Source organism: Phaenicophaeus curvirostris, chromosome 1 (assembly GCF_032191515.1).
Source record: "Phaenicophaeus curvirostris isolate KB17595 chromosome 1, BPBGC_Pcur_1.0, whole genome shotgun sequence".
NCBI lineage: Eukaryota > Metazoa > Chordata > Aves > Cuculiformes > Cuculidae > Phaenicophaeus > Phaenicophaeus curvirostris.
This window is the reverse complement of record NC_091392.1, coordinates 80,946,724-80,968,160: the sequence shown is the minus strand read 5'-3', so window position 1 is coordinate 80,968,160 and position 21,437 is coordinate 80,946,724. Positions and strand designations below refer to the sequence as shown.

Genomic DNA, 21,437 nt, shown 5'->3' with positions numbered 1-21,437 from the left:
AGCAGAGTACGCATCTGTACTAATAGTATAATGACACTAAATCAGTTACATGTATGGTGTAGTATTATTTACCTAAATGCTCATTCATTGGCACATAGACAATTTCTTCAATACTTTACCAGTCTGGCGTCATTAGACATCCACCCGCAAGCGTTTTAAAGATTTTTCCACACAGCCATAAAATTGCACCTTCCCTGTTGAATTTAAAATCAAGTACACCTGTAATAACAAAGCAGTGGAATAGTATGCATCTCTTCCTGGATGTTTAACTGCATTGCAGTAGAGCTGTGGTGGTTTGCCTTCACAGACTCGGTGAAATTAAAGGTCGTGTCCTAATGTTATGTCTTCCTGTTTAAAATTAATAGCTTGTAAATGTTTGTCTCAACTAGAAGTGAAAACGTGGTCTACGTTTGTGCTCTCCAGTTCCCATTTTGAAAAAACATGGAGCAAAACAGCTGCATATCCTTTCATGTCCTTCTTTTGCTGTTAAACATTTACGTCTTTGATTTCGGTTCTTTGCCAGGTTTCCCCCTTCCTTGCATTTGGATTTCTAGTTGAAGCTTGCAGTAATGTGTTCTAGATTTATAGTGGGTTACATTGTTTTCTACAGAAAAGAGCAAAAGAAAGAAAGAAATCCAGTGCAGAAGTACTGAGAATTCATGTACAGCACCATACAGTATATAATTTCTTTGTGTTCCACCAATATGTATTTCAATTTGAAATGTATTGAGGCTGGATGGGACTATTTCTATAGAGAGAGAGGACCAAAGTATACAGTATATTGGCTTCCATTTTGCTGGTTTTGGACAGTCAGGGCTGCTTTCCATTTCCTACAATGTTCCAATATAACTAAATCACATATACTCTGTAATGGAGGCTTCTGAGACCTAGGGCTTCTATAAAATGTAACAGAGCAAAGTAGTATTTATACAGTATAATATTTTGATTCGCTAATGAGCTGTGAGGTGGATGTTATCATGAACTACTGTGCAGCAAGAAAGGTTCCTAAAACATGCATCAACTTACTCCATCTACAAATCATTGCAGATAACGCAGTGTTCAGTTTATAATTAAAGTTGTGTTGTGCTAATCCTCGGGAGTGGTGTAAGTGATTGACATTCTGCATTTTCGTGGCAAGTACCAGAGCAGCTGATTCCAGCTCCATGATGAAGCCAGCGTGCAGCTGCTGAGAAAAGCAAAGCTGTTCAGAGAAACTGATTTGCAAGATTAACGCACGCTGATTGGTATGGCCTTGTTCTGGGGGAGAAAGAGGAAATAAGCACACAGTCTTGAATTGGACTAATGATATTCTAGTCCTAAAAGGATTAGGAAAGAAATGTTTTACTGAAAAAAAAACACCTATGCATAATAGTTCACAAATTAATTATTTACTTTGGATAGGCTTTTGCACTATTTCTGATGAGAAGATGAACAGTATTCCTCCATGCCTCAGTTCTCTGTACTTAAAATAGAGACAATTTGTCTCAAGTCCTGTTTTATGTGCATACGGGTGATAAGTGTAACCTCCACTGCAAAATCTTGTGAAATGTTTATTGATGGAACATGCCAAAGCAGCATAGGTATTTTACATGGCTAAACTTATTTCTGAGTAATTTTTGCTGCAAATTTTCTTTGTGGCCGGTATTTTTGGTAGCACAGTTCCACTGTGGAAATAAAAATAACAGTATGATTTTGATATAGACTGTTGCATTGAACTAGATTATGTTATTATAAGGCACCTCTGCTAACTTGTACTCTCCAGTCAGGTCCAAATCCCTTCAGTCAGATTCTAAATGTTAAATTTGGCTTTTTCAAATCATCATCATAATTGCATTCAGCACTAATAAAGACTGTGCTTGTGGCTCTTGGATGTTATTTGTGTAGCATCTGAGTTTTTCACAGTCTTTAAAGCCTTTCAACAATTGAAAGTATCCTGTGGGGTAGAGCAGTACTCTTATGCTCTTTTACGGACTGGAGACAAATGGCTACGGTGAGGTCCCTTGTATGTGTTGTTACAGGCACAGGGCTGACTAAGGAGTGGCGTTTCCTCAGGATGATCAAGCTGTGGCTTGCTGCAAATCCCATCTGCCCTCTCTGCATGCAGTGTTAGAGGCCCTTCCTGGAACAAGCTCCTCGGGTGATTTATCTGCATGAGGTTGCCTGTACAGGATCGTTGGAAAGGCAGATGGGATGCGTGATGGCAGACTTGGACTAGCTACGTTTGGCAGAGAAGAGATCTATGGAGTATGGAAGTCACTTTATGGGTCAGAATTTCTATTTAAATGTTATTCCTTGTGGGTTTCATCTCCTAGTCTAGTGTAAATATTAGTGGTACCGTGCAGCTGGTGGATTTTCAGAGTTGCTAGGTGTGCTCTGGAAGCTGCAAAAGATATGCTTGTACAAATTAAGAAATAAACAAAGGTATTCACTTTTATCTGTGTGCCCGCTAATACTGTTTTGCAGGCTATGTAAATAGAAGTCTGATTTTGCTTTGTCAGTTGATGTTAGGGTGATGAAGGGTAACCCAAACCTGCCATTTACTTCCGCTCTGATATTGTTTCTTTTTTATCTCTCCCAGAAAATGCAGAAAGCAAACTCTGAACTCTGTGAGAGCATTAGGAAACCTGAAAAAAAGTCCTGTAGCATAACCACTCACTTGACCCAATATATTTTAACTGTCTGAAATTGCAAACTACTCATACTGTATTATACTGAGTAACGATTTTTTTCTGCTTCTTTCTTTGAGGATGAAACTTGTCTTGGACTTCACTGGCAGTAAAATCAGGCTTGCTATAGATCTGTATTGTAGAATGTGTCATTTACTTATATTGCAGTTACAGTGCTTTTTTTCCAGTTTCTCTGCCACTGCTGTTCTGGCTAGTCTGTAGGCATTGAAAGGGCTGGAGCATTAAAAATAGAAGGTTTGGGTCCTTTTTCATAGTCAAACAAAATTTGCCATCCCCAGTGGAGTATTTTGTGCTGCCCAAGGAAAAGGATATTGTTTGCTGAACTTTCAAATAACTCAAAAGCTATTCCAGCTCTCCTTGAAGCCACTGGCAAAATTCTGATTGCTTTCAGTGGGAATTTGCAAAAGACCCAGTGTGCCATTTCTGTCATAGCAGAAGCCATCTGTAAGTCCATAGTACCATGCAAATGTAAAACACGTACATTCCCTTTTGGTTTTAGTATAACTAATTCTTTGATTATTTTCTGCAGAGAATATGGAAGTGGTTGGTCACAGAAAATAGCTGTAACAAAGACTGCTGAAACAATTCCTCCAGACAGATGAAGGGGTGGCCTGTAAAACAGGGATTTGCTGTCTGTAGAAAACCAGCCTAGTGGCTGCGTAGGACGTTGCAGTCAGGACTCACTGTTAAAGCATTTGCCCTACCTGTTCAGCAAAACCTGGATGCAAAAAGTGAGCATCTGTGAACATAATGAAGAAACAGTCCTATGTCTATTCTAGTTGCCACCATGTCTTAAAATAGAAGGATGATGAAACCTTGATTTTACAGATACATGTTCCCTATAAACTTGGTGCCATATCATTTGCATGTTTTGGAGAGAACCTGCTCTGGTTTTGGAAGAAGAGTCCAATAAACCTGTTACTCGGGCACTTTTGTGTCATCTAGAGAAAGACAGTGTGTTACTGTGTTCCTACCTGGTAGTATTTTGTTTCAGCTTGTTTTAGAGTGTAGGGAAGGAAGGACTACCTTCTTTTCCTGGATGTTTTCTTCAGTTTGGAAGGTCAGCTACTGTTTGAATGTGTAATAGTCACCAATAAGTCTCTAAATCTAAATATTTACATTAATGAATGGAAGTATCCTGAATAAGTCTTGTGCAAAGCAGAGATTGAAATGTAAACACTTCAAGGAAGATGTCTCTCTCTTTGAAGTGAGTTTTCCCTTGGGCTTCTCCACCACAAGACAGCAGAAGCTTGGCCACAACAGAGGCTGTTCTTTGTGTGCCTATTGCTCACACTGCCTAAGCAGCCGTGTAAAGGGGAACCCAACAGTGAACCATCAGCATTGCTGTGGCCTGTTTGAAGGGAAAAGAAATTTTTCACGTTCACTCCACATGAGACCGTCCTTAAAATTCTCCAGAACAATGAAGCTACTCTGCAGCTGTGAAGAGCCCTAGGACTTTGTCAGGCATTCTTGCCCTTCTCAGCTTATTCTATTTTACCTTGATAGATATAAGATTAATTATTAGATCCTCAGCTTTAGACTCCCTGCAGTTACTCAGTGCACAGAGTCGTCTTTATCTATCCTTTTCCACTCTAGCCTTACAGTTTACTTTAGTGAGATTATGCATTTGCTGCTAATGGCAGAATTTGACTACCAGGAAAGGACATGGTTTTGAACTCCATGGGATATTACTGATGGTGTAAATCTTCCGATCTCTTTCAAGTAGCGGCCACTCTATCACTTTTTACAATATACCTTCCCTTAAGATTCAAAAATAATTGGTGATTTTGGGTGGTCAGCTTCGGGAATCTTCAAAGGGTCCCAAGACCTTCAGAAATTGCTGTTAGGGAAGATTGCATCTTCTAACATCATATTGCCCCAAGTTTTGAAAATTTCAGACTTGCATCAATATTCATGAGAGATCCAAGCTCAGTGATATTTAATGAAAGAATATCTTCATGGGAAGTACTTTATATGCACAGTAGATGCATTTTAGAAACCATTTGGAATGTATGTGCAGATTCTGATTTTACCAGGAAGGTAAAACTAAGCAAACATAAGCATTTGAAACTGGGGACTAACATTTCGGTCTTCTGCTACTGGAACTGGCTTTGAATTAGACCTGTATGCTGCTGTGTGACTTTAGATCACGTAACACATCAGTCTGCCTTACGCTGTAATCACTATCTAGTGATAAGGAGGGGTAGAGACCTGAAGAAGGAGGAGACAGTGGAGACTTGTACTTGTGCCTTTAACAGGCATCTGATGAATAGGGCTGCTTCCTTTTGATGACCGCTGACTTTCATCCAGATGTTTTTTGAAGATAGAAACATTACCACAGGCTAGCAGGATTTGGAAGAAGCAGTGAGGAGGAGAATGCATTTTATTTGATGTTCAGAATTTTGTTTTGAGGAGGCCATATCCAGGTTGCTTCAGCCAGGGAAAGGCTCACATTGCGCTGGGGTCTAAGGATGTCAGGGGGAGGACAGGTTTTGGTCTTGATTTTTGAAAGATGAGGGGAATCGAGGATAATACAGAAAAAGAAGAGCTGAGGTATACTTTGGAAATTTTGTAGCATTTTCAAGCTCATCCAGATTTATGTGTAGCTGTAATATTTGTGTGTGTTGATTTGTCTTTATGTTAATGTTGGTGAGCTGAATCATGAAAATAGAACAAATATTTTATTACTGGTCTGGAGAGAAAAGTGTTCTCTGGTGTTTATTCTAGTGAATCTAAAGATACTTCATGGAGGTTTTCACACAGGCAGCAACCAAATTCTCTGCTTGTATGAACTGGCACAGCATCACTCTACTCATTGCAAGCTTATACCTGTTTATGTGGCAGATAATTTGGCCTCAGTGTACAACAAATGGTTTGTTTCTCATTCTCCCAATTCCTGAGTAACCAATAGAGGTGAAGTTTTCATTAGGTTTTGAGTGTAGTCTTGCTGTAATGTGTATACTCTGAGTGAGTAGTCTCAAGCCAGTGAGGTGACAGTATATCATAATGGAGATGAGGAACTCAAGCTAATACGTTTTTCTAGTTCAACTGAAGAATGGGAAAAGGGAGAAAGGTTGGCAAAGAAGCCACTAAATCCAGCAAAGTGTTGAGCACTGCCAGTAGTCATGAGTGCAGCTCAGTTCAGAAAGTTAAAAAACACTGCTTAAAGGAACAGTGGAAATATTTTTCCATCCTTTTTTGTGAATTTGCCTGGTTTGTTTACTGTTTTTTGTTTATCTGCTCTGCATGATATGTCACGTATATCGGTAAAACAAACTGTAGGGGGTAACAGTACTTAAATGTTTATTTTATGATGGTTTGGTGTTTGCCGTGTTTATTCTGCATTTTCTGACTAAATTCATGCTCAGATAGCTTTTTCTTCTGTTGTTACAGTGCATCTGTCTCAGGCTGTTCCTAAAGCGGTGAAGTAGTAATCTGGCAAAATGAACTCAAGGCACACAAAGAGAAGACATCTGAGACTAATCTGCAAGTTGTTCAGGTATTTGTGCTTTCTGTTATGTGTACCAGTAATTGGTACGTGATTTGGGGTACTCTGTAGTTTAAGCACTTCCAGGAAAATTTTCTTGTCAGCTCTCTCAAGGTGGTGATAAAACCACATAAGATAAATGAAGAAGTCACAAGAAGGATTCAAACTGTGCAGTCAGAATGCCCCCATGCAATTTAAAGATAGAGGTAAGGTTTAAAAAGTAGTGTGTCAGAGTTGCAGCTCAAAGTTCAACACACGCTGATGCTTCTGGATGTTCCATCCCATCTTCTAGCTAAGACAGATTTTACCATCTATTACTACCCAGAGCATTGATGACCATCTGAGGAACAGTGGAGAAAGCTGATGCTTTTCTGATGTTCACTGGAGTAAAGTGAATGGACTGTCCTCTGCTTATGGTCTAAGACGTTATAAAACTCCCAGTGACCTCAGGAATTAGATCCTGGGAACTCTGTAAGCCCTGGGTCTTGCCAGGCCTCAAGGGTTTTTGTCAGATTTAAATAGTGTATATATCCTGTATATATCTGAAAGGAAATAAGGTATTTGCAGTTCTTCCCAGTGTAGAAACGGAACTTCTAGTTGGATAGCAAGGACAGCATAGAGAAAGGTTGTAAATGTCTAGATTATAGGTAAGTAGATCTTTTTTCTACAAGTACGTAAGGGGAAAGTACAGGTCTGGTTAGTCTATGTTATGCATCTGTGAAGCAAGAACAATTGTGTGATTACTCCTCAAAGCTCCTTGTGCGGAGCAGGTGATGACAGACGTGCTATAGATGTGCGTACTGATAACTTAATAGCAACAAGTAATTACATATATTTTATGTATTATGATAATAGTGTAGAGATATTGACTATATTCAGCTTGATCCATTTATAGTTGATTAATTCAGTGAAGCAAATGGGATTGCTAGCAGGCGTAAAGGTAAGAGTTGTGTTTGCGGGATGCATCAATACAAAGTGCTTTTAGAGAAAACGTTTTTCTTATGTAGTCATTACAGTCCTCTGCTATCTTGTTACAATCATTAAGATGTTATAATTAACATTACAAACTACTGTTCGGAATTAAAAATTTTAAACAAAACCAGAAAAGCAGGGTAACCTCTTCAGGGTATATATGTGTAATAGTTATGTTACTAACATGCGAAAAATCACTCCTGTTAAATGTTATACCATCTGTGCCATATGTGACTGTCTGAAAAGCAAATATGAGTAAACATCAGAGTCAGTCAGTATTTTTTTAGTTCCTGAACTGTATCAGCTTCCATATATTTATTCAAGTTCATATTTCATTATGTGTGCATTCCCCTGGTTTTGGCAGTGTGTTCATGGACAGCATTGGTGCACTTTTGGGGATTTTTCTACTAAACTGCTGTTTTGACTTTCTGCAGGTTGCTTCACCTGAGTGAGCCTCAGGTAACTCATATGCAAAATTGATATTAAATCCCAGAGCACCAGGTTTTGCTACACATAATACAGATATAAAACGTGGGGCCAGTGAAAGAAGGTGCAGCATTAGTAGTACTTCCAATTTTGCTGTTTTGTCTTCACTGGCTGCTTTTTCTGACATTGATCTTCCCACACAAGTAGTTGCTACCAACAGCATGGCGAAATGTAAAGTTAGTGGTGAAAACTCCACTTCCAAGTTTTCTTCCAAGTGTTTTTGAACCTTAGAAGAATAAGTCAGATCATTGGCCTTCAGAAATATCCTCAGTCTCTCTTTGGAATTACAGTTTTCTCTGTAAGAGCAGGAAGCTGCTGTCAGAATCTCGTAATGTAGATTTAGAAAAGGTTTCTCTTCAACTTTGTAGAGTGATACTATTTTCCTGTAAGAAGATTAATTGTATTTAAATCATTTTAACTTTTAAGCCTTTTTGAAAGTAAGTACACTTGAGATTAAAAGTGTTTAACTACTCTGTTATGCAGTTCCTTCTGAAGAGTTAACACTCTTAAGACGGGAGAAATGAGCCTTAGACAAATTTTATTGACAATAGCGAGGAAGAATAGTGCGTGAGAACATTCTATAACCTGAAATTAAGCACTAGTTCTGTACCTAAAGATGGAGATCATATCAAACATCCAGTATTTTAGATATGAATTTCTGGTCTTACTTAAACGTTCTAAAACTCTTATTTAAGGGGAGAGTAGGCTTAACTTCAAATTTCAGGTTGTGATCATTCCAGTACTTACAATTTCCTCGAAATAAGAAAAATCTAAAAGTCAGATTTGCTTTTTAGAAATTTCAAGCTATATATGATTTGAATAACTATGAGCAACAGGTTACTTTAGAAAGGCAGATATTTTTCCTTCTTTGGGGAAAAAATTACACTTACTACTCATTGCAAACCTTTCATGTTTCTGACATTACCATGATATGCAATTTTCTAAATAAATTGCAATTGCAATATAACAAAGCTACTTACAAGCCTTACTGTATTTGAGATTTTAATTCATTTTGATTTTCACAGGAGTACTTCTGTTTCACAAATTTTCTGTAATTTGGGAATCTGAAAAACTCCAAATCTGTATATTATCACAGTCAGAATTTCTAGAAGATGGTGACATTTTAAAAGGAACTTTTCCAACTGGAAAACTTTGTACAACTCAGAACCCTTGTCCTTCTTATTCCAAAATACTCTGCATTAACTATTGGAAGCATTAGTATAAAAATACTAATAAAGACTGTGATATAGGATTATTCCAGTTAATTGTGATAACTAATTCTTTCATTCCTATTTGCTGCATCTTGTAACCAAGGCAGTGGTTTCAGAAAGTGTGGGAGTATCAGTTACTGTTTTTGAACATTGATTCTGCACTGAGTGGTGATAGATGTGTCTGGTGCTGTTAAGTTAGTAGTGATGTTTGGATGCCTTTTTTTCAGAATGACAGCTTTGCACCTATTATGTGGCCTAGGCATGAGCAGCTCCTGCTGCAAAGCAAATACAAGACAGCAGTGGTTAGTTGAACATCAGCTGTAACATCTAAACGCAATGAAGACGCTGGGAAGAAAGAAAACTAAAAAATAAAGATGTAACAATGATTTAGTTGACAGCCTTCATGTTGGAACTTGTGGTCTAGAAGTTTGGTTTGTTGGATAATGCTCAAAAATGTGACTTGGTTGGGGTTTTTTTTCTTTTTTTTCTGGAGGCAAGGCATTCATTGGACTCAAGTAGCACATATTTAACAGTAATATGAAGAGGGAAAAAGGTTTCATATGTGAATTAAGCCTGACTTATAATGACTCATAACTGATAACAAAACACTCAAGAAGAGGCTTTGAGACAGGATGAGATGAAATGAGACAAACCATGAAAGAAGTTATCATGAGAGTTTCATGAGTTATCAGCCTACAGATGGAATGTGAAGATATATGAGTGGAGAATGAGATCACCACAGAGAAGTATGCTAGGGAAAAAGGAGGGGGCTCACAGGACAGATCCTAGTAGCCTCTTGTGGGTAGTGGGAGGATTGATTTAAGCCACAGGAAAATTAGTATTAAGAAGTATATAAAGATGGCTTAGATCCCGAACCTCATAGGGGCTTGATTTTTCTCTCACTACACTTAAAAACCCAAAGAAATGACAATTAGGATGACTCTGTGCCTCCAGTAGTTTGTGCTGTGCACCTTGATGGTAATCTCACCTAGCTGAAATCACAGAAAAATGCTTTCAATTTTGATAATGCAAGGCAATATTCAGCGTTTTAAGGGAACTACTGCATTGCTTAGAATAAAGACAGGAGGCGAAATTCTCACCTTTGATCTAAACAATGCAGTAGTTTCCTTAAAACGATGAAATTTGCCTTTCATTCCTGAAACTGAAAGAATGTTTCCAAGTAACTACATTCTTTGTGCTACAGTGCCGCCACAGCATTTCTTTTGGATTATAAATGGTGGAATTGATTGCCAAGTCTACTTGAATGAAATTTCGGTTGGCACAATTATAATCCATTTCAAGATTCGGCATCTTAAAATTTCTGCCTAGAAGATGAAAATAAATACTTGGCTGCTCACAAAGTATGGAATGGCACATACAGAGCTGTGAAGTTTCTGCCTTACTTTAGTCACGTCCACCACCCCTTTTCTAATTTTGTTCTCTTATCCTATAAAGAGTGATTAGGAGGATCTGTTCAGGGAAGTGCACAGAATTCTGTTATTTAGCTGAATCTGGCAGAATCAGTTGGCAGTCTCATGAGAAAAAACTTTCCTGGGGGAATTCCTTCTTACATCTTGTTCTGATAGGAACTGGGAAGAGGCAAAAGAGTGTTTCTCACAGGTTCAATCATTTTTGCTCTGTCTCTTAGCTAAGAATATTAGGGGATATCTGTGCTGCTGGTCAAATTGAATTAGAAGTCATTAAACTTGGTAAATGATGAGTAGATCTTGAGGTAATCAATAAAGCAGTTTAGATTTTGTTGAATGTCATTAACTGCTTGAAATTTAATTTTGAATATACAAGTGAACCACATTAAAAATTCATTAATTCTCTTATTCTAAAAGTGTATCTGCAGCTATTTTGTTTTGGGTGGAACTGAAAAAGTTATCTTTTTTTTCTTAAAACAGAAAAATTAAAAAATGCTGAAAAAGCTTCTGCTCGGTTTGAACCAGTAAGCTGAAGCAGGAATTGGTTAAGCCTCAGTCTGCAAGATGCTACATTTTATTTAACTATTGCTGATGGTGCACTCAACAGCATTGTGCGAGGAGTAGGAGTTCCCTTTAGGAAAGGCTGGAACATCTGAGTGTAAGAATGAACACGTAAGCTTAGTCTCGGGTCTTGTCCAGCAGTGGGTGGATTGTCCAGCCGCTCATACTGTCACCTGTCCTCAGCGCTGGCCAAAACCAAATGCCTAAGGAAGCGTGTAAGAACAAGGAAATTGTATATCATATTTCGAACAAGTAATCCCTTGGTGTTGAGCCATCCCAGAGATGTACACAGTCAGGCATAGTTTCTTTCTATTTAATAACTGCAGTGGATTTCTGGTCTGTAAATGTGCGTGGTCTTCCTCTGAACTCTGCAAACTCCAAGCATCCACATTGTTCTGTAGCAAGGAGTCCCACACAGCCTAACATGCATGTTACGAAGAGCTGATCCCTTTTTGTTTGTTTTGAAACCAGCTCCTGCTAGTTTGAGATGGAAGGATGTTTTATGGAATCTGACAGCAAAGCTGGTAAAGGATTACTGAGATTGTATTTTTTAAATGTGATTGATTTTTAGAATTGAGATTAGTGTGGTAGATAGAACACAGTTAAGTAATCCATAACAGGTTAGCCTTCTGAGTTAAATAACTACTAATCTAAAAGTTCTGTACTTCAAGAGAACTTATGTCTTACCAACTATATCAATTATAAGCATGGCCATATTTGATAACAGCAGAAAAACTCACTATAGGTTCCAGTTAAAGGAAGCATTTAAACATATGTTTAACTCCACTGCTATGTTTCAGACTAGGTATGTGCTAGGGTACTTTACTGAGTCTTTGTGTTATTCTCAAGGTACCTCTCTGCTTCTAAAATTAATGTTTCTGGAACATGTTTCTTGGTTTGTTTGGTTTTTTTAATATTTGCTTGATCAACATCTTATGCTTTTGACTGTGCTATTATTTGATGCGTTCATTTTTGGAGCACTGATTGGGATCTCATTGATATCAACTTGTTCAGTGATTTTCAGCTTTCCAGTGATAATGGTAAAGAAAAGTGGGAAGAGGAGAGGAAAGATGCATGAGGAACTCTGCAGAAGAATATAAATCCTCGGTCTGTTACATATTGAGACACAAGATCTCCTTAGAATGGGCTAATAAATACTTAAATAGACAAAGGAGATTGGAAAGACCTTAAGGATTAAATTTCCTGCTTTTGAAGAGTTTGATGGTACCTTTTGTTTCCTGGTAGAACCAGTGTTTTATAAAAACACCCATGGTTAATGAGTTAGGACGTTACTGGAAGTCACAAAGTGTGCTTAAGGTTAGACTGTTCTTAAACTCTTCGGGGAGTAACAATAAAACACATACAGTGTACTGCAGGTTCCGTGTTGCCTCTACCTGTCACCAAACCCTTGGGCAATGGGATGAAAAGAATGAGCAGATTTAACTGTCCTCCAGAATGGGCATAGCACAGAGTTGGAAATGAGGAAGCTGTAACTGCCTGAGTTGCCTTTTGTCCTCAGACATAGTAGCCCTTTTGTAGCATCTACTGTTAAATAAAAAGAGGTCTTTGCTATGCTTATAAAACACATTAAGAGTTTCAAATAGAAAGCAATGGAAAAAAAGGAAGTATTAAGATTATTTTTTACTCACCGAGTTTTGCCGACTGCTAGGGTTACTCCTGCAAAACCAAATGACCAGCCAAACAGGATACAAAATCATTATACTGTGAGACTGGTTTTAACTAAATCACCATAAAGTCTTGCTGCCTGTGAGGGTTTTTCCTTACTAGATTCAATTTTGAGAAGGATTCTTAATGGAAACAGGCTTGGAATGTTTTAGTCCACTGAAACTGAATCGTATAGCAACACAGAATCATTTGGTTGGAAAAGACCTTTGAGATCATGGAGTCAAGCTGTCTTTAGTGTCAAATCTTCTTTTTGGCAAATTATTATGGCAAATATAACGTATGAGCTTACATTTCATAACAGTGGTATTCATAATTGAGTCTTATAGTAGAGTTCCAGGTTAAAATTCAGGCTCTGTATAGTACGATATTTGGTCGTGTATATCCTAAATTCCTTTTATGCAAAGATAAAACTTGGGAGAAGACAAATAGCTTTTATATATGTACTTATATGGGCATTCTGAACACTGAAAGATTAGGGCCAGAATGTTATGTGAAGTCCTTTTCAGACATCATAACTAAAGGCTGGACTTGAAAAATGCTGACCTCTATTGGTCCTGAGCTATTCCAGATATCTGATTATTAGAATTGAAGCAGAAACTAATTGATGCTCAGCTCACTTGAAAATCTGACGTCAGTGGTGGACTTTCAACCACTGGAAAACAGAGAAGCTGTTTTGAAGATACATCAGTGCAGGAGATAAACCTGGAAGTTCAAGGTTAATCCAGTGTTTTAAACAAAACAAGTCTCTGGGTTTTGATAAGTTTTTTTAAGAGGCAAACAGTAAAGGGATAGGAAACAGAAAGAATAGAAAGCCATTATAATGATAGAGAGAAATAAAAGCAACAGGAGACATGGTGTAAGAAAATGCCACGGACAGTACATTGCTGGCAGTGATATAACCCATCAAAAGAAATGTCAAAAGTAGCTTAAGATGCCAGAAGAGGTAAAAAATGGGAAATGTCATTCCCACAATGTGTTCCTGTTGAGCAGAAATTAGAAGGAAACTATGAGGACCAATGCATTCAGAAAACGGTGCTGCTCATCAAGCCATCATAAAAGGACCCCATGAAACCCCGTTTACGAGATTGGTGTGAGCTGGCAATGACCAGCTTTGTTGTATTAGGAAGATCAGAGATAGTTGTATTTTTTTTGATGAGGTAAGAAATCAGTTTATTTCTAAATTGGCTGGGTACTATTTATAATCAATATAAATGCAGCCTAAGAAAAAAATCTCAACTATAAACTTCTACAGTCAGTGATTTTATGCATCTTCCAGAGGGCACATGTGTCTCGTGTATACTTAAGGTTCATACTGATGCAATAGAAGTATCTCAGCATAGAGTACTTAAGTAATTCTATCTGTTGATTTTCTTTCTTGAAGCTGTGTGCTGCCTTTCAGACAGATTAAAATTAAGTGTTTTTCTGACTCTTCCGACTAACATTCAGCTTTCCTATTATGTCTTATTAAAGGTGCTCTCAAGTTTGAAAATCAATAATGTTAAAATAAAAACAGTGTTTAGAGAGAGACACAATATGATTTGGTTTTCCAGGCTGTTAAGGAGTGAAGAGTGGGAGGGAAGGCAGAGTTCACCACAGGACTGAAGACTGCTTTAGTCCCCTTCTTTATTTGGAAAGGGGGAAAAGTTGTTTATTTTATAGAGAACAAGCTGTATTTGTATTTACTCAAAATATTGATTGGTTTACTGATATTATTGACAGGCACTGGCATGCATTTCAAATCCTTGAACAACAATTTGCAGTAATTCTTTTTTCCTTTGTGGAGATAATTAAGCCACACAGCAGCTGTCTGGCAAACATTAGCACTCTACTACCTGGTCCCAGGAGAGCAGAGGCAAAGCAGGAGTGATTTGACCAAGTGACTGCAGTTACTAGATGGCAGAACTGGGATGAGAATAAAACTTACCAGCCCCTTCAGGGTAAGGTGATGTATGTTATGACTGAGGAGGACAGACTGATAGTGCTTAAAACATTTCATACAGTGTGCTATGCAAATGCAGAAGAGAAAGTAATTTCATGTGTAGGCATAATAATACAGCTGTCCAAAACACTCTACAAACACAGAATAAGAGGAATCTTCATCTTAGTGCTGCTCAGTGTGTCTAAAATTAAAGACCAAAGGCTCCTTTAGATGTCTTTTAAACCATAAAACAAGGTAAACTCTGTCCCAACTGAGCAAGATTTAAGCACATCTTGATTTTCTTCTTGAATCAAGACTGTATAATAGTTAAAGAGGACATCTATTTTTCAATTATAGGTGTAATTTAATGCCATTTCTCAAAGTGTGATGTACGTTGCATTATTTCACAGAATCACAGAGTCATTTTGGTTAGAAGTACAAGCTTCCTAAAACCTCATTTGGTTTGTACAGTATCCTCCTCTATAAATAAATGATATGTGACCTTTGTACTCTAGAAGCCTAGTAAAGACCCTGGCAGGACATCACACAACCTCTTAATATAACTGCCCAGCTATTTATGGAACTCTGCCTCTGTGTCACTGAGAAACAGAGTTGGAGGTGATGGTTCAGACTCTGCATCCTCCTTCCGGAGACTGTTTCAGTCGTACAGCCAGTTATGTATCTTAATGTGCATTTATAGCTTAAGGATTCATTTGCAGTTGAAAATAGTCCTGGACACAGTGAAGATGGACATAGAATGCAGGCAAAGGTACAGCTCTGTTATTGCTTTAAGGTGCTGAAATTAAATGTAAGTTTACTAGGTTTCTCTTTTGGTGAAATTGATAAAAATAATAAATGTGATTATGTACAGTTCAGTAAAGATGCAATTTAGAATGTTAAAATATTTATGTGAGCTCTCAAATGCCATCCTAAGTAGGTGTTGTATTAAAAATGCATGTTAAAACAAAATACGAATTTCCCTTCCCTACTTAATGTCAGTTACTTCATTTTAATTACTGAAAATATTTTTCAGTTTGCTGATTTTTCTCTGCTAAGATGAATAAACTTAGAAGTTTAATGAATTTAAACTTACAACATTTGGTACTTAGACTGCTTTCTGCTTTGATAATTAAAACGTAAAATAAAAATGTGTAAAATGCAGGCATACCGTTTTCAGATGTTCATCCATTTTTCACTGTTCTGGAATAATGCATTAATATTGGAAGATAATTTGCATCCAATTCTAGGTGGGCTTTTTTAAGTCTTTAGTTACAGGGATCCAGTAAGATGTTTAGCCTGGGAGTATGAAATGAGGAAACCTGAGCATTATATTGCACGTACCAGTGGGTTAGCTTTTGTGTAAAGGAGTGGGTTTCAGACATTATAGTTTTCTGACTGCTGAACAAATTCCAAAAGAAGAGCCGCTATTTAGAACCTCTTAAGTCTTTAGAATTCATTCCTGTGTCCTCCTTGGGCCATGTAGTGCGGGTTGTGAGAAGCAGATCTCATGCCACCCATCTTTTTCAGCAGAGTGCCAATAACCTGCAATCTTTGAGAGAAATAGAGGCAAAGGGGATGTGGTTTTTCTAGGCTCTTACGTATAGATCTGCATGTAGGTCACCACATCTAGCTTTTCTGGGTGATGGAAGTGGAAACTGGATTTGGGCGACAGATATACTCATTGCAAGGCTGTTTTTCTCTTCACTGTGCTGCGGTGTTTTTTCGGTGACTGGTCATCACAGGCTTCTCCAAGGCATGGAGAGCCATTCACATGCATAATTTTAGTCATGCGCCTAATCTTCTCAGGTAATTTCTGTATTGTGTTACTGGTGAAAAGTGCAAAGAGCATTTAATTTGTTAGGTACATTCTGCTTTTTCAGGGCAGGAGTACAATTTAGAAGCAGAGATGAGAATACAAGTTCTGGTTGCATTGCACTACTCCAGCGACACTTGCTGAAATGGTGTCAGTTCATGTGCGTGTGGTAAAGCAGCCACTTAATTCAATACAGGATCTTGAAAAATGCAGTAATATTTCAAGTGAAAGCAGTGTATACTACTGGCTAGTAAAAAGCAGAGATCGTAATCTATTTGTAAACTGCTTTTTCCTGAATTTCAGACCGAATTTGTGTTTGAGGTTATGTCTGTGTTAGTGGTATGTATTAGTTGGTGCATCCTTTAGTTTACTTATGTCGTTTACATCCTTGGAGCAAGACACAAGTCTGTTAGTGTCAAGTGTCTACTTTGAGGGTATTTTCATCAGTGATTATAAAAAGAAAACTGAAATTAAAGACTGCCTCTTAAACTTCGTGTTTCTTCGTTATTTTGCTGTTGAATTAATGAATACACAGTGCAGTAGTGCAACTGAAAAATTCAGTTCTATTGAAAGGGAAACTTAAATGTGTTTTGTGGATACTTTGGTTTTCTTCCTTCCTTGTGATTACACAAATAGTGTAATTTGGGCAGCGTGAGAGAAAATTTTAAGGATGGGTCTCCAAACCAGGACGAAGACTTGGTTTAGTAACCAGTCTTCACACAAATTGACTTCTCTTTACTTTCCTCCTTCCCTGCTGTTGGAACTAAAAATGGTTTGCATCTTTTTGGAGTCCCAGACCTTACGACCTCAGTTATGTGGGTATATTCTGTGAGAAATAATAGCATCAGTGGAATTCGGAATTGATAAATGCTACTATTATTTTAGAATTATATATTAAATGTTACCTGTATGACCCTCTCAGGACAACACACTGCACTTCCAGGGAAGAAACATATGAAGAAAATGAGAGCGTATTTAAATAGAATGTTTCCAGGATAGTCTAGGGAGAGATTAAACTGGAATTCAGCTGAAGTCTTTTCTAGGTATGTGCACTAGTGAAGAATTAACAAAATTGGATTGCTAAAGCGATAAGCTTAGCTTGCTGTTTTTCCCCTAGCTGGTAAAATTTGGTGTATAATTTCTAATACAATGTTATTTGAATATTATGCCCTGTTGTGGTCTGCTTTTAGTTTCATTGAGAAAATAATTCCAAGGCTTCTTTTCTTTTCCTGCATTGTGGGACAAGGTTTCTTTCAGCAATGCCTAACTGGTTGACTTACAGGAAAAAATGCTGTGAAATACAGTGTATAAATAAAAAAAAACCAGAAAGGCTTTTCATGTGTTTGTTCCATGCTAACTTCTTTCTGTGATGATAATCCTGGTGATTATTTTTAACTGTATGAAAACAGTGTCTATCTCACTGAATACTGAGAAGATACGCCTGATTTGGTTGTGCATATGAAGAAAGGGAACTACGTAAAATATTTTTCATTCCTCTTGTTAATGCTTGATTGAAATCCATTGAGCATTGTTATTCTTTTGCTGGTAATGCACAGACAAACGAGCCGACTGTCACCAAAGACAATTCCTTAATTCATATTTCAGAGGATAAAATTGTAGAACATATTATCTTATTTCATGGATATATATGTGTGTAGATAAATGTATATTTATAATGGATATAATGGATAGTGCTACTCTGGATAGAGTGAGGCAGAAAAATCCCTTGTGATGTTGCAATACACGGATTGTAGTTACAGTTAGAAAAAATCTGTTTAATCTATGAAATTAGCACTTGCTGTTTGTAGGCATACAAAATATAATAAGAGTGCTGACACTGCCTTTTCTCAGGGAGGCAAGACGTTCTGGTACTGAACGCACAGTAGGACATACGTGGAGGAGATAACCATAAAATAGCTGGCTTTGAGAGTTTGGAGCAAAAGCAACACATTTTATGTGCAAAGGATCAGGCTCGTATTGGATTCTCAGTACCAGCGGCATAAAACTTTAATTTCCCTATAGAACCAGAGCAGTTTGAAGTGATAGGTTTGATGGTGAAAGCCAAGTGTTGGTTTTCTTTTTAATCTATTATTTATAATTTAGAAAGTTGGTATTTATTTTATTTTATTCTACATTATATTTTTAAATATTATTTATTATTTTAAATAGTAGAGCCACGTTTGCAGTACAGATTTACACAAATACATATATATCCATTGTAAAAAAAATCTGTGAAGAAAAGAAAATAGATTAGATTTTGATCTATTCGATTTGACATTGTATGTGTAAGAAAACATTCTATTCTTGGAAGCCTAATTTGAACTGGTGATCATAAAAATAATTTTGGGGAGGCAAAAGACTGTATTCAAAGCAGTTTCTGGAAAATGTCATTAGCAAGACTAAATACTACTCCTCCCTTAAAAATAAAATCACAGTAAAGCACCCTGCAGAGAGTTTTGTTCTTTGTAGCCAAACCGTAACTGTTTATAGGTAACTGTCAGAGTCCAGGAGAGGAATATACTAATCTGTCTCTGCATGGGGGCAAGCCTAGTTAGGCACATGCACAACTTTGCATGATTCGTTAATTCATATGTGCATTTTCTGTGCAGCGTTTGAGGGATAACAAATGTTCAGTACCTGCAGTAGCAGGTGCTTAATGAAAACTGTATCATGAATTATACCTTAGAGCTCAGCTTCTTGGTTTCCTTCCTTTGATTAGAAGGACATAACCAGGCTGATTGTGAATGGGTTTAATACATTTTAAGATGTATCAGAACATTTTTTTCCTAGTGTTATGGTGAATAATTAGTTGCTATTGAGAGTATTTTAGTAATACTACTTTATGTCTTTGGAAATGCAGAAGTACGAGATAAGTTGTATTTTGCAGTTTTCTTTTTGATGACCTGTACCTTGGGGATGGTAAAATAATATGTGAACCGAACAGCAACTACTGCTGGCTGATGATACATTAAAAAGCTGGTGCTTCCTTACCAAAATGGTAGGCACATCACTACTTGGAATTAGTAAGTTGTGAACTCCTAAAAGCGGTAAAACACAAATCAGATGCTTTCATGGCTGTGCCTGCCTTCTTAATTAAAAGATATTTTGCCAATGACATTTACAGGCATTTTCACTGTTGGATACACTGCTGGGTGTGCCAGCAATAGATCTTTGCACAGCTGTCACAGGGGAAGAATGAGGAAACATAAAGTTCTGAAGAGGTATAAAGTGAGAGTTTAGCCACTGAAAAATGAAGGTATCCTACACTGAATAGAACTTAATCTGTACAGAGGATGGTTAGACTTTTTCAGTGTAGATTTTGGCTTCCTTAAAGCAAGATTTGTGGAGTTTTTTTTCCTAACAAGTTTGCAAACCTGACGATGACAGAAAAGATGATAATGTGTCCTCCTTAACAAGAGTGGTCCTAGTTTCCTGAAGCTAAATCTATGTTGTCAACAACTTTCTAACACAAGAAGATGGAGTATTTTTGCTTTTGATACTGGGATGCTTGGAGTAATTACAAACATAGTAAACACTATTCTCTCCATGACTGGATTTTGAAGCTCAGTGATGTAATATTAAATGCACTGAATGGCTCTGGTACAACCTTTAACAGTCCGGAGGGACAGTTTGGGATTGTTTATAGATAACAAAGTATAGTATAAAAGATAGATGATTTTTTTCCACAAGTTAGTTTTTTGCATTCAACGCAACAGGATTTCTTTGGTTCGCTGACTTTTGTTGGATCTTATGGCAACTGAGAAAACAGTCAATGCTGAAAAACAGATGTTATAAGATAAATAATTGTTGCAGAGATCATTGGAATACTATATTCTTTCAATCTGTAGCTACAGTCTGATGTTGCTGTGCAGTGACGGAGATTAATTTTTTGCATTAGCAACTCATATGGACTCTTTCTTAATTTCAATAAAAATGGAGATCAGATTATTAATGCAGAAAATCAAGGCCATGGACCATAATTATATTGATTCTTGGGGTTACTGTGTTGCTTGCTCGCAAGATTCAGTTACAAAAAGCTAAAGTTTTTGCTTTTATTGAAGTATTCCAATCAGTATGAAAGTGCATGAGCCATGCTGTTCATAAATACAAAAGTGACATTCTTTCACAAGGGAGAGTTTATGAAATGGTTGCTGTGAAAATCCACTCAGAAGCAGAGAAAATTCCAGTCTGTTTGAGCAGCATGCCACTGAAAACAGACCTAGCAAGAAAAAACTAAGTGAGCTTCAGACTTTTGGACATCAGCTGAACAATAAGTGTTATGGGTAAGAAGCTTTTGTAGATGAGACCTTCACTTAGATCCACCTGGTGTCTGCTGAGTCGGGATATTGTTTTTGAGAGATCAGTGGGATTTTCAGATATGTCAGTGCTGAAGCTTGTGTTCCTTGAGGCATGGAGAATAAAAGTAATTCTGAAACAAAATTATTGTCTTTCAGATTCACTAATAACACACAAACCAGAGTCTCCTTACCGTTGTCCATTCCAAATACGATGTCAAAGCAAACAAGGAAGATTTGGAAGTAGTGTAACTTGGAAGTAGTGTGACTGTAAAAAGAAGTATTTTGGTAAGTCACCTAATGTGCATTAAGAAGGTGATGAAATGATCTTTCACTTGAACAGGGATTTTTTTCTGCTTCTTCATAGTTAAAATATGTTTTTAAAAATACTGCTAAAAACACCGTAGGCTGTCCACGTTTTGGAAAGTGTTCATGCTTTCAAATCAAAAGCAACACCTCCTTGCAAGGTATACTTAGTTAGAACGTCCCACCACAGCCTAAACTTCTGGAAAACTTCGCAGCCCTTCAGCATTTCATTCTGGTTTTGGTTAAGTGTAACACAGTGCTTTTCCTATCTATGCAGCTTCCACATTCTTTCAGAGTTAATTATTCACATTTCAGTTTCACATTTTTCTTGGTAAGCCTGCATTCACTCAACATGTCAGAAAGAATACTCTCATATTGGAACTCTATTAAATAACATCTGCTTGAGGAGTTTCTCTTTGCCTTCCTAAATATGTATAGATTACAGAAGAATTTAAATAAGTCCCAAAACGCACACCTAATTCTTGTGTATTCAGTATCTAAATATGCTATACAGGCTTTTAATATCTTTCCTGAACTCTTGAAACTTTGGGTTTTTAATGTGGTAGCCGTATGGCTTTAATACTATTA

At 37.3% G+C, this 21,437-nt stretch overlaps 1 protein-coding gene and 1 long non-coding RNA gene across 3 annotated transcripts in view; one reads left to right on the top strand and one right to left on the bottom strand.

Annotated features, from left to right (window-relative positions):
• Positions 1-21,437, bottom strand: part of LRP6 (LDL receptor related protein 6) — a 704,489-nt gene that overhangs the window by 70,717 nt on the left and 612,335 nt on the right. The gene's annotated exons all lie outside the window — the stretch shown is intronic.
• LOC138724938 (uncharacterized) overlaps positions 1-21,437 on the top strand; it is a 105,948-nt gene that overhangs the window by 42,223 nt on the left and 42,288 nt on the right. For both annotated transcript variants that reach the window (XR_011338136.1, XR_011338135.1), the window contains exons 4-5: positions 6,081-6,186; positions 20,703-20,831. This is a non-coding gene — a long non-coding RNA (uncharacterized lncRNA). The remainder of the gene's footprint in view (positions 1-6,080; positions 6,187-20,702; positions 20,832-21,437) is intronic.